The 14147-nt window shown below is 33.9% G+C and overlaps 1 long non-coding RNA gene across 10 annotated transcripts; it reads left to right on the top strand.

Moving 5' to 3' along the window:
• Nucleotides 1-525: 525 nt before the first annotated feature.
• Nucleotides 526-14066, top strand: LOC132641144 (uncharacterized). Of its 10 annotated transcripts, none has more exons than XR_009582725.1 (9): nucleotides 691-888; nucleotides 7036-7152; nucleotides 7928-8480; nucleotides 9589-9853; nucleotides 10411-11405; nucleotides 11577-12442; nucleotides 12639-13041; nucleotides 13510-13584; nucleotides 13832-14066. It is a non-coding gene; the product is annotated as an uncharacterized LOC132641144 (long non-coding RNA). The 10 variants fall into 10 exon arrangements; XR_009582726.1 differs by having other exon boundaries at nucleotides 9584-9853; XR_009582723.1 differs by having other exon boundaries at nucleotides 694-888; nucleotides 7928-8249; nucleotides 8411-9853.
• Nucleotides 14067-14147: the final 81 nt, after the last annotated feature.

The raw sequence follows: 14147 nt of genomic DNA, 5'->3' as shown, positions 1-14147 counted from the left end.
AGTTTTCAAACATACTTTGGAGCACTTTACAACCCCTAAAATGACTATCCAAATGTATATGTATACTTGATGTAATGAGCCGATAGTATTGTACACTAAAAAAAATTAAGTTCTATATAAAATATTTATATTCCGGTATTTTAAAACGTGACTAATTTTCGGTCAAAGTACGAAAAAAAGCTTAATTTTGAGTTTGATTTTCAAAGAATAAAGGTTGGGGTCGGGGGGAAAGAGATTTTACGCACAGAATCGGTGCGTGAAAGGACCAAAGTGTAAATGTACACTTTGGCCCTTTCACCTACTTTAGTTTTTTTTTTTAACAGGCTTGTTTGGTTCCAATTTTGTTTTTGGTTAAAAAAGTTCCGAAGCCCAGAAATAAACTACCCGAAGCACCCATTAGCCAAGCATGCATTGACTTCGCCATTTTGTCCGTGCTTTGACTACGTGTGCAGATTAGCTTTCTTTTTAGTTTCAATAATTCCTTTGTTTTCTGGTTCTTTCTTAACCCTTTTTTCAACTCTTTTTTTTTTTTTTTTTATAATTATTCTTTTGGTCCCTTTCTTTTTTTGTCCTTTCATTTTCTTTTTAAAGATATTTTTCTTCTTATTAAAGAAATGACAGTTAGATGGGAAGAAGAAGGGCAAAAGGATAATTATGATTGTTTGTCAAGGGTATTTCTGGTAATTTATTCTTCAACTACAGCCCTTTCATCCTCATTTTCTTGACCTTCCATTTCCACTATCATTTTCTCATATATTTTCCGCGACGCTCCACTCTTCATTTTTCGATATACTGTACCTTACTGCTAAAATTTGGGGTTTGTCTTTCCATTTCTCAATTCTACGATTCCATGGAGTTTTTCTCAGTTCTTTCTTATGGCCATGGCAGGTTGGTTCATAAAGTGATTGAATTTATTTATTTACCGACACGTGTATAAAATACATCAATTTTCGTTTTTGGGAAGGCACCTGTCTACCTTGTGCCTCTTTGTGGTCTTCAATGGATTTCTTTCAAAGCTTTTCCATTTTGTGGATTTATTTCATAGATTCTCCCTTTTGGTTCTAATTTTTTATGGTCTGATTAATCTTTTGTTAATTGCACTTGTTTGTTGGTGACTTTTTGCTGGATTGGATTTATGTGCATGTCTGTAATTTTATCTGTTTTGAACAAATATTCGCTTCCTGAACTGCACTTCTTTTTCTGAAGTATCAAACTTGCCGTTGGAAGATTAGGTCGTGACAATATCGATCATGGTCTTTTATATCTAAATCTATATGCTATAAGAGTGGTTTATAGTTAGTGATAGTTTGTTTCCTAATGGCTGTATTTTTACTTTTTTCCCAGTTATTTAATCGTCGTAATTCTTAGTTTACTTGACATGATACAGATAAATCTAAGGATATGCCTGAAAGAAAATTGATAATTATTTTGGTAATTGAAACGTTTTAGGTTTCAACTGGACATCACATCATACAAGATATATACATGATGAAGTTCAACAAGAATAGATTTTCATGGTTTAAGCTAATGAAATTAATCTCTACCGATGATTTCCCAGTCTATACTATTAAAATTACAACTGCAAAAGAAATGGTATCTTATGTTTTGGTCTTCTGAAAATTGCTTATTATATTTCCACACCGCTAAATATGTTATATGCAAGTATTGATGTTCAATATAGTTCCTGTGAAACATATTTGCATAATTTTGTGAAAAAGTAATAAAATAAGTGTCAATCTGAAACTAAAATGCGGAACTCAAGGTGCTGGCTTCTTTTGCTTCAACAGTCGACGTTCTCTGATAGAATTTAACTAAACTCTCTTTTATTAATTCATGAGTTTTCATATGAAATTATGTAAGAATATTTGATGCTAGCTACTTTAGCATCTATAATTGACATTCAATAGTTATAAAATACAAAACTATAACATTCTCTTACATTCATTAGTTTTCATACGAAATAAGGCATATTGTTCAATGGTTATAACCTGACATGTTTTTGTTCTTCTGGTTTTATATTCTCGAAAAAAGAAATTAAATAATCGTTAAGAAGATTGGAGGTCTTAGGATTGTTGTCTTAAGTTTTAACAGTTTGCAGAATGGAAACCATAACTCTTGGCATAAAAGGATAGGCATGAAAACAAGTGTCCTAGAGGAGAAGGAGACAACGATATGGTTTAATTTGCTGCTACACTGAATTTTCAGTGACTTTTGTATGTGCTATTGAGTTAAATTATCTATTATTTAGAAGTGAGAGTTGGGTGTACGAACACGGCAATCTTGAGTTGTACAAATGATAGTCTATGTTGTACCACAAACTTGGGCCTATCTTATTTTTTAGCCTTTTGTTTTAACCACTTGTATGCATGCAATTTTACAACCGTTCACTTTTCCTCTTTTAACTGACACCTAATTACCTTTTTGTTTGTGTGGAATATATTTGGCTTTCCCTTCTTCCTAATGTTGTGTCGTTCTTAAGTAGTCTTTCTGTGTCCACTTCTTTGCTACTTTTGCTGAGCTTTTGTCTTCTCTTTATTCGTCAGTCTAGCAATATATGCCAGTGCGATGCACGGGCCGAACATGTTTATTCACTTGAATTAGTCAGTCTTTAAGGTTTGTATTTTAAAAATAACTTTTAAAAATATTCTAATTGTTATTATATATAGCAACATATACAAAAAGTATTTTATATACCATCACTTTAGTTATAATTAAAAAATGGAGTTTAAAAATTAAAAACATATGATGAAATTGAGTCTTTGCGATGGAAAGAGTCGGATTTGTTTTTCATTGGTCATTTAATTTTGTTATGCCTCTTTACATTATACCCACGTGTATTGTATTTCTATTTCAGCACAGCACCTGTACACACTCACAAATCATGTTTCCTTCAATTTGCCACGTACCAGCTCTTCCCTTGATTTCTAGGGGTTTTCTTCACCAAATACTTATCTGTACGCGTGTATCTCATTTTTACCTTCATTTTATTACTCTATTATAGAAAGCACATGAAATTGTACTCTAAGCAAGGACTAACATATGTACATTTCAGAAGTTTAACATTAATTCTATCTCTTGTGCGCTTACTTTTTAGGTCCGTTGTGTCTCAATTGTCCTTTCATTTTCTTCATTTGGTTTATACTCCTTTTGTCTCAATTTAAGTGTCTACGTTTGACTAGACAATAAAAATAGACTTTTGAATCTTGTGGTTCTAAATTAAAAATATTTTCGGCTTACTAAATATAAAAAGAGGCAGACATAACAAAAATAAGATAAATTTTTAACAACAATTGAGAAATTAAGGGAAAAATAAGAGGAAAAGAAACAGAATATGAAGACTCACTAGGGAGTTTCATTTGTGGATTGCTTCTTCGCTTAATCGCTTCTCCTCTTAATTTTTTCATTGCTCCTCTTTGCTTTGATTTTAGTTTTTCATTTTGTTGCTTATTTTATTCTTCTTTGCAATTCTCTAGTAGTATATTTCTATTATATATAAGCATGAAAGATGGACGAACACAGCTGCGCCAACTTGTACCAAAAGCTTTACAAATTGTATACGCAATGAATGCTTGTACCGTAAGCTATATAACTTGTACACTTTATCCAACTATTTTTTTTATCCCACGTGGACATATGTCATAATACTTAATATTTATTCCCTTCTTACGTATAGACGTATGCACTTCAATTTTAATTCTCCGACACATTTATTTCCTCTGTGCACTTTTACTTATTCACTTTTGACTTTTCACGTTCTTGTTGAATATTTATTCTCTTCTCATGTATAGACGTATGCAGTTCCATTTTATTTCACCTATACAAATTTATTTCCTCCGTGCACTTTTACTTGTTCACTTTTGACTTTTCACGTTCTTTAAGAATTAATAAATCCCACGTGGATATATGTCATAGTATTGAATATTTATTCTCTTCTCATGTATACACGTATGCACTTCAATTTTAATTCTCCGACACATATTTATTTCCTCCATGCACTTTTACTTGTTCACTTTTGACTTTTCGCGTTCTTACTTAATATTTATTCTCTTCTCATGTATATATGTATGCACTTCAATTTTAATTATCCGACACATATTTATTTCCTCCGTGCACTTTTACTTGTTCACTTTTGATTTTTCACGTTATTTAAAAATTAATAAATGAAGTACTCCCTGCATCCCATATTTCTTGGTCACATTACTTGACTTTTCACGTTCTTTAAGAATTAATAAATGAAGTGCTCTCTTCGTCCCATATTACTTGGCTACATTACTATACTTGACTTTTTACGTTCTTTAAGAATTAATGAAAATGAAGTACTCCTTTCATCCCATATTACTTGGCCACATTACTAAAAATATATGTCTATTTTTCTATTCTATATTTTTCTTCTTCTTATATATAAACGCCCAAGGTGGACGAACACAACAACAATAAGTTGTACAAAAGCAACTGAAATTGTACTCTAAGCAGGGACTAACATGTGTACATTTCAGAAGTTAAACATTAATTCTACCTCTTGTGTGTTTACTTTTTAAGTCCCCACAGGTCCGCGGTGTCTTAATTATCCTTTCATTTCCTTCATTTCCTTCATTTGGCATGTACTCCCTCTGTCTCAATTTAAGTGTCTATGTTTGACTAGACATGGAGTTTAAGAAATAAAGATAGACTTTCAAATCTTGTGGTTCTAAATTAAAAATGTGTATAATATAATAAAATATCCTTTGAATCTTGTGGTTATAAATTTGACATGTAGGATATTTAAATTGTCAACTTACTAAATATAAAAAGAGGCGCACATATCCAAAATAAGGCAATTTTTATTTTATTTTTTAACAACAAATGCCCAAGTGGACGAACACAACACCAATAAGTTGTACAAAAAGCAATTGAAATTGTACTCTAAGCCAGGACTAACATGTGTACATTTCAGAAGTTTAACATTAACACTACCTCTTGTGTGTTTACATTTTAAGTTCCCCACGTGTCCGCAGTGTCTCAATTGTCCTTTCATTTCCTTCATTTGGCATATACTCCCTCTATCTCAATTTAAGTGTGTGTTTAACTAGACACGGGGTTTAAGAAATAAAGATAGACTATCTTGTGTTCCTAAATTAAAAATGTGTATAATATAATAAAATATCCTTTGAATCTTGTGATTATAAACTTGACATGTAGGATATTTGAATTGTCAACTTACTAAATATAAAGAGAGGCGGACATAACCAAAATGAGATAAATTTTAACAACAATTGAGAAATTAAGGGGAAAAATAAGACGAGAAGAAAAAAAATCTAGAGACTCACTAAGGAGAATCACGGTATCATTTGCATATAAAGACTAACTAAATTAAGTAATCAAATTAATCATGTGGGCCCCGTGCATCGCACGGGCATAGTTTGCTAGTGTCTTTTGATGAGGAGTTAGAAAAATGACGTCAACAACAACAACAACATACCCAGTGAAATCCCACAGTGTGGGGGTCTGGGGAGGGTAAAATGTACGCAGACCTTACCCCCATCTCGGAAGATAGAGAGGCTCTTTCTGATGAGAAGTTAGAAAAATGACGTCAATGCTTGAAATAAGTTACTCCGAAATTTCCAATTCTGAAATTCTGTTTCCATGATGAAGTTAAAAGGCTATAGTTTCAGGTGTGATTTCTATTGTATCTATTTTGTTTTCCTTTAATTTCTTTATTTTCCATATACTTTTTCAATTATGTAAGTGATATTGTGTAGTGATTTAAAACCATGTCAGAGCTGTTATGATACGCCAAACTAACTATGGAAAGGCATTATGTATGGCGGAATATGTCAAACAGTTTAGTCAGAGAATATAAAAAGAGAGTTACTTGGTTGAACTTGAACTTGATTACTCGAAGTAAATGATATTTACTATGCTCTACTTAGTATCATGTATCATGATGCTTGTGAGTGCGAAAAAAAAATTTAGATATAGAGGGCTTTAAGTTCTACAACCGACTTATTTGAAGCATTTAATGAAATTTTTCACTGGGGAATCTCCCAAACATATTGGTCGCTTTATGTTCACGTGGTTCTTGAAGTGCATTCTATCCTGTCTATATAAAGTATTTTCGGCCCAAAAAAAAAATATTTTGGATTAATGTGTCAGTGCCCATGGTACCCTCTGTGCAAATAACTTGGTATTTTCGCTGTGTTAGGTAAATTTGATAGTTTTTCTCATTGTTTTGGAGAGTTTATTCTACGTTTTTTTTTTTCTTAATTAGACTTTATTCTAATCACATCTGAAAATTATTATGTTCCTTCATCTAAAAAATAACCAGGGGATAAGCAACCTCAAGAGGTACTGGTTGCAATCAGCTTTCCCACTGGCTTTTCATGCTCTTCTCGGAGCGCTCACTGACAATAAGAATATATCTTGTGATTAAGAAACAATCGACGTTCTCCGATAAAATTATCTCTTGCTCAAACTTCAGGAAACCTTTGTCATCTTATCTCTTGCTCAAACTTCAGGAAACCTTTGTCATCTTAATAAGGTATTTATCAAATTTTTTGGTTAGTTCAGGCTGTTCCCTGCAGATTTTCTACATGCATATCAATAATTTTTTCCGATTTACTCATGCATGTTTAAAAATATATACTTAGCTAATTAGCTTCAAGCTTCGCATTAATAGTAGTGCAGTTTTTTGGTGTTCTAGGGATTCGTATATAGATTCTACTGTATTTTCCTAACTAAAACTGTTAAAATGAAGCTTCGTTATATTCTAGCCTTAGTTGTGTTTGTTTTTCTATTCTTTTGTAGAATTTCTACTTGCATGTCTAGAATTCTATCTGATTTTGATATGAATGTTTGGAAACTAATATCTAGGTGCCTGTTTTTTGTTTCTGATTTTGGTTGTGTAAAATGGTACTTTTAGTGTAAAAATATTGTTCTTTATTTTACGGATAGTTTCTCTTTGTTGTGGTCATCTTTAAAGTGGGAGCTCTTTTTTTATGAGATTTTTTTTTGCATTCTTTGTCTGGTTACTGTACTCACTTTGTGCCCCATTTGCAGGGTATATGTTAGTTCCTCTTTTGGGTATAATGCCAAACAGAAGCATGCCATCAAATCTTCATCCTACTCCGTGGGCTCTTTTGATGGGGCTTGACCCCTTCAACATGATTTGTAATGGTAATAATTTTATTGTTATTTTTATTTTTATATCATTGTGTACATGGAGTTTTCTTAAAACAGAGAACAGGGGAGTGACTTTTTCAGAAATTAGCACCACCATTCTCGAGAATATTTGCCATTACTTATGCTGGTCCCTTCATTTTCTAAGGTTATGCCTTGATTTCTTTTCCTTGAAACCGTCAATCTGGCACTCAAGTTGTCCCTCATTTAACTCATGAAGAATGTCGATATGTTTTTTTTGCTGAACAAAAATTTAGCGAGCTATTGTTTAATCCTACCTAACATTTGTTTTAGTTTACTCTGGACGAATTTATTTTTATGGTGTTGTATTTGGTTATGTGATATTAGAGAATGAGAAGCAGAATGTATGAGCTTAACTCATTTCAGGTTGTCTTGTGTTTACTTCTTAACATTGTAGGATGAAAAGGTAGTTTTAACGAGAGTTGCCTCATTATTTGATGATCTCATCCAGGTTGCAGTAGAGTTTGTATTTGATGCCTACAGTGCCACAACTGTAACATTATTACCACAATTAACTCGAGCTACTGTTCGTTTTGACCTTCGTATTCTTTTTTTTTTTTGGGGGTCCTTTCGATCTTTATTTGATATGCGTAGTCTTCTTCGTATTCCACCTGCAATCCCCATTCTACTACTTGATAACCTTTTATTGTAGACCTCTCCACTTTCTATTTATGTCTAGTACTAATTTTGATGTTCTTTGAGTGCTTTAGCTCCAATATTAAGACTTATATGTCTTTGCACTTCTTTTCAGGTTGAGCATGGATGTAGATGCTATTCGGCTTAGGCAGAGAACAAAAGGCGAAGCTTCTAGAAAATGAAGGCATGAGAGGTTAAGATAGACAAAAGGGTCCTTCTTTCTCATTTATATATTTTGTTATATTCGATTTGTCATTCCAAATTTAGGGAGTTGTCATTTACTCTATTAATCAATTTATTCTACCATTTTCTATTTATCTATTTGATTTCTTTCCCATCTTCTGGTTGATGTATTTGTCCCAACACTGACGATGGTGCATGCTCTAATGAGATGGCCACGACAAATACCTTTCGAGAAATTTTGATGACACTCCCGGGTAAGAGGAAACCACTTCTCTTCTTGAGGTATTAGCTATTTTGATAGAACTCTTTGCACTATTACTTGACAGTTTAAAGTATAAAATCTTTTCTGTTGTTCATGAAAATTTTGTATTAGGCTGGCAATTTTCTTGATATGATTAGCATGTACTAATACTAGGTTGGTTTTACCCGATGAATGATGATTTATCTTCATTTTCTTGGAGTGGTTCTTGCCATATTGTTGCAAGGTAAGTGGATATTCCTTTGATATATGTGATCAGTTTATAACAAATTAACGTAAATGCTTTGTACCTCTGTTTTCGTCTTAGGGTTCACGGCCGACAAGTCATCCTTGGAATTAACTTCATCTACAATTTTTACGTCTGTTCATTTTCAAAAAAAAAAAAAACAATTTTTACGTCTGTTTCACTTGCCACATCACAAATAACTAACTGTTCTTTTATGCTACTGAAATATATAATAGTCCATTCAAGATGTTTCTTATGGTGCTCTGATGAAAACCGCTTCTACACTGCAGTTATAGATAGATTTTTTGGTTCAATATAGCAATGTTAACTGTGCTCTTTCAAGTGCCAATAAGAACCTACTATATGAGTACACTACTGTGTTTTAACTGATTTTTGCTTTTGTTCTTTCATTGATTTCATTCTCCTTATACTAAGCATGGTAGATGCTAATAGCTTTACTGCAAATTTTCTTAATTGCCTACATTGTTTTAAAAGTAATGTATTTTTGGAGGATCTGAAAACCAACTGAGTCTGACTCACGTTGGGCTGTGTCTTCTATTGTGTATTTGGACGCTAACAGGAAGGCAATGTAAAAAGAAAAGGAGAATGAACGCAGCACTAAAAATTTGTACCGAAGCAACTTAAATTGTACTCTGAGCAAGGACAAACAGGTGTACCTTTTGCGTGTTCATTGTTTAAGTCCCCAAGTGTCCACAACGGCTCGGTTGTCCTTTCATCACCCATATACCACTGATCTCATCTTTGATTTCTCTATTCCCCCTCAACCCAGTGCCCACTTTTAAGATATCATTCTCCACTTTCACTATTCTTTAAATTCTGTTGGCTTGGTATATTGGTTTGCATGTGCATTTATCTATATTTGATTGTTGGTGGCTAAGGTAAGCCTTCGATGTTGTTGATTTTGGAACCTTTGCTCATCTTCTCAAGTTATTCATGATTAATTCTCTGTTTTTTGGTTCTTAATTTAGTTGGGAATCATCTTTTTCACGTTTTTCATGTTTTCTTTGTGTGACTTGATATTCAACTGTCAGAGTTACTACACGAACCTTATAGTTTACTACTTCTTAATTCATTGTACCAAGATTAGTCAACATATATACAAATCTGAGAGGGGAAAGTTTGAAGCTCGCTATTCGAATTTACTTACATTTTAAAGCGACGGATGCTTTGCGGTCAAATGATGGATGTTCTCAAGCTGGCAAAGATAGTAGCTATGAAAGTTTAACTATGTCACAACAGCTTAACAAAGCTCATGAAGTTGTACCGGCATGTAACAGATATGCTTTATTGTTTCATGGGTTGGCTGTGACTCACAACAAATCATGGAAGATCTTGCATTGGAGGTTCAGAAAGTAAGTCAATATTGCTCTTTGTTCTCTCTTTGTTTCAATTTCTTTGTTTCTTCTCCTCATTTTTTTCTGGTATACAAATTAGTAGCTTAAGTGTATTATAAAAAGAAGAAAAACAAATGTGGTACCTATAGTGCTTGAGATTTATCATATAAAAGTTTGGTCAATATGATTGATACTATGGATGTCAACATAATGCTTGAATGCTTTTGTTTGTAAATAACTGATTTCTTTTGCGAAAATTGAAGATGACATAGTTGTCAAGTCATCCTTATGCAGTGTGGTTTCTTAGCTTTCTTTGTATTGGAATAACTATTACTCCCTCTGTTTCAATTTATGTGGCACCATTTGACTAGGCATGGAGTTTAAGAAAGAAAGGAAGATTTTTGAACTTTGTGGTCCAAACAGGCTTTAGATAAAAATGCATTTCCAGCCCTTGATCTGCTCCTATTCTTCCTGCTAAAGGCACTCCACTTAACAACCTATCAGTGTCATTGTGATTAGTCCAATTTACTTATTTATTTGTTCGCTCATTCATGCCATTGCTATATGATTTCCAGGTCTGCTCATTTGAAGTTGGATGCTTTGCTGTTGTGGTTCATTTGAAGGTGAAGAATAAAGTTATCTTCAAGGAAATGAAATCATTTAGCTTTTGTTCTCTATCGGTGAATTTCTTTTTTTGTACTTTAAAGTGATAATCACTTATAATGGAATGTTTGTTTTGAATTTGATTGGATAAGTCCAATACCAATAGATGTTACTAGACATTACTGATGTTATTTTGTTTTTCATCAAATTCTTTATTGCTATCGTTCACCGAATGACTGCAAAGCATCTATCGCTTTAAAACATAAAATGTAAGCACGGGCCGCGCCCCTCTAGTCTCTCTATATTGGAACATCTATCGCTTTAAAACGTAAAATGTAAGCACAGGTCACGCCCCTCTGGTCTCTCTATATTAGAAATGACAGTTGGACGAACAAGGGCAATTTTGTAATAATGAATGTTATTCGTGGGCATTTTAGTAATTTCGTTCTTCAATTGAGGCCCCTTCATAAGCCAAGTGACTTAGAGCCCGTTTGCATGGGCTTATAAGTTGGTCAAACCAACTTATAAGCCCTTTTTAGCTTATTGTAGTGTTTGGCTAATGCTAAATTTAAGCCATAAAGTGCTTAAAGTTGCCCAAAAATGAAAAGTTAGGATTCCTAACTTTTTTTTTGGAAGGGCTTAAAGCCATTTTCGTTGACCATGAAAATTACTTTTATATCCCTTATATTTTATTTTAATTCTCAAAATACCCTCCTAGCAAGCCCTAAAATTCACCATCTGTTTTCATTTCATTCTCCAACAACGCAGCCTCTTCATCATCTTCTACAACATAGCAGCCTCCACGATCTGTGTTCTTCATCTTCTACAAAACCCAAAACTTTCTTCACTCCCACACTCTCTTTCTCTCTCTAGAAATTTCCCCAAATCGTTGGGTTCTTAAAAAATGTAAAGTTGTAAAAATCAATGTTGAAAATAGCTTGAGTTCTTCAAGTTTCTACTGATCTAGGTATTCTTCTTCCTTATTCTTTGATTTTTCTCTACAAATTGTAATTTAGCTTTATTTCATCTTGCGTGTGAATTTTTTCTGCATACTTGTGTTTTTTCTACGCTGAATCTCTCAGTAGAATCCTTGATGTTAAGCTCGTTGTTAATCACTGATTTTGTGTTTTGATTTTAGTATCTAAGTTCGCTGGTTTCGAAGAAATTGCTTCTTCGCTGCTTCTTCTTTTGTTGGTTTTAAAGTGTTCCTTTTGGTCACTATTATAGAGAAGTTTGGTGTTTTGTCTGTTAAAGACACATTAGGAAAAATCCTAGTTATTGCTGAAATGGTATCACTAATGCTGTACCATTGTACCAATTTATCGGTGATTTATTTTAAAGGTTTTTAATTCAGAAAAGTTTAAGTGAATACAGAGAAAAAGACCAATTCTGAATGGATTGCTTAAGAGGATGACACAGATAGCTCAACTGCCTTTTGGACTTAAGCTTATGTGGAGGTGCAGAATAATGACAGCTTAATTTGACTATTAGTTTGAAGCTTTATTGGTCTTTGAAGAATCAAGATGCATATGCAATCTTTAACACAAAATAGTAAGGTGATATTAACAGAGAAGTAGCACTAGTTTTAAACGCGATAATCCATGCTGCCAACATTATGATGTGGCAGAGTTCATGAACGTTTATTTCTCCTTTCTTCAGATTGTTTACATTCAATCATGCCGGAAACTAGTAAAGCACGAAGTAATGCTAAGTGGGATGATGATGCCAACATTAAATTTGTAGATTTGTGTGAAAATGAGATTAGACAAGGACGTAGACCACACACTCATTTAAATAGAGATGGATGGAATAATGTTGTTGAAGAATTCAACAAAGCCACGGGAAGAAACTATGATAAAAAAACAAATGAAAAATCATTGGGATAACATGAAAAAAGATTGGATTCTTTTTAAGAAGTTGATGAGAGGGGAGACAGGTTTAGGATGGGATGCCACGAAAAATACAATTATGGCAGATGATGATTGGTGGGAGCGAAAAATTAAGGTACATCTCTCACATTTTTCTATATGTCTTTCTTTTTTTCTTTTATTGCTGCTGCCTGCGCTCCGCCTGCGCGCTGCTGCCTGCGCACTGCGCCTGCGCTGCTGCCTGCGTGCTCCGCCTGCGGCTGCTGCCTGCGCGCTGGATAAACATTTCAATTTTTATTGACATGATTTCCATCTCTATTTACCTTTTCCAGTGATGCTTCCACCAGCAGACTCCCAAAAGCATGTAGAAGGTCTTCATGCTCGAGTATTTGGACTTCTTATGGCCTTCTTCATGACTGTGTTGATGCTTTTCCGCTCACTTACATGCCGTGTTACCAAGAAACTTCAAGGTGCATCGACTGTTGAGGACCAACCTGTTCAAGACTTAATTTTGATGCTAGCCCTAAAGAGGAGTTTCGACCCCCTTCACCCACTCCAGCTTTTACAGAAACTCAACTGCTCTCCGTTGTTCTCAAGAGACTGGGTGAACTTGAAGACAAAGTAAATACACTTCAAGAAAAGCCATCTGAGATGCCTTATGAGAAAGCGGAATTGCTAAATGCAGCTGTGTGCCGAGTAGATGCCCTAGAAGCTGAGTTAATTGCAACCAAGAAGGTAGCAGTTTATGAGCATGTTAATGTGCATCTTTTCTGTTTATATGATTGTGCAACTGTCAATTCTGTTTACATATCTGCTGACTAACATATGGGTTTAAGTAACGTAGTTTGCAATTTAAAATTTTGTTGTGGCATTTAGTTGTATATAAACTTTGTGCTTTGAACTGTTTGTCGAGGTCAATTTTGTTGTGGCATTTAGTTTCTTATAAACGTTGTGCTTTGAACTGTTTGTTGAGGCCTAAAGGAATAGTAAGTAGATAAGGAGAGGGAAGAAAGGGTTTGGGGTGGTCTGGTTTGCTTTTGCCAGTGGGAGATAAAATTGTATGTTGTGAATGGCAGCATAAGCATTTTATTAAATGTAATTGGATTGTTGAAAGTAACAGTTTTTTTCCATGTTACAAACTTTTTTTTCCGTTGGTCTTGAGTCGATAACTCCTTCTTCTAATGCTTGTTTCTGGTTGAACAGGCATTACATGAGGCTTTGATGAGGCAAGAAGAACTTCTCGCTTACATCGATGGTCAAGAAGCTGCCAAGTTCCAAGTGAGTTCTTGTTATTGCCTGGTATTTGAACATCATCAGTGTAGGACCTAGCCTAATTAGGAATTGAAATTTTTACCATAATATGTAACTTCTTTTACTTGCCTATAAGAAAAACTACTATGAGAAAACAAGATTTCTGAATAGAAACGTGAGTGCACTTTCCTCTTTGTGCTATTAAGTTGGTGTATTCGCGTGGTTTCATAATTTGTGTTTTGTTGCTAATTTGCATCCATGCCTTGTTCTGCAGAAAAAGAAGAAGTTTTGCTTTTAAGATGAAGATGCTTCAGGAAGTGGATCTCGGATTTTCAACTGTAGTATCCAAATGAGATACATATTTGTAATGTGTATTGGCAATACTCCCAGTCATTGTGCAGTGGATCGGTATTGAGTGTTTCCTTCTTTTTTCCCCCTTTTTGGATCCTCTGTTTCATTTGCAAAATGAGGTGAACATTTTCTCATGTGAAAATATATATTTTCTGTTAGTTTGTTGTGAGTTTGTTTTTGACATACTGAAGTAACATTTGAAAATGTGTTGATGCAAAATCACCACCTGTGTTATATTT

Source organism: Lycium barbarum, chromosome 5, assembly GCF_019175385.1.
Source record: "Lycium barbarum isolate Lr01 chromosome 5, ASM1917538v2, whole genome shotgun sequence".
Taxonomy (NCBI): Eukaryota; Viridiplantae; Streptophyta; class Magnoliopsida; order Solanales; family Solanaceae; genus Lycium; species Lycium barbarum.
This window is presented reverse-complemented; position numbering and strand designations above follow the sequence as displayed.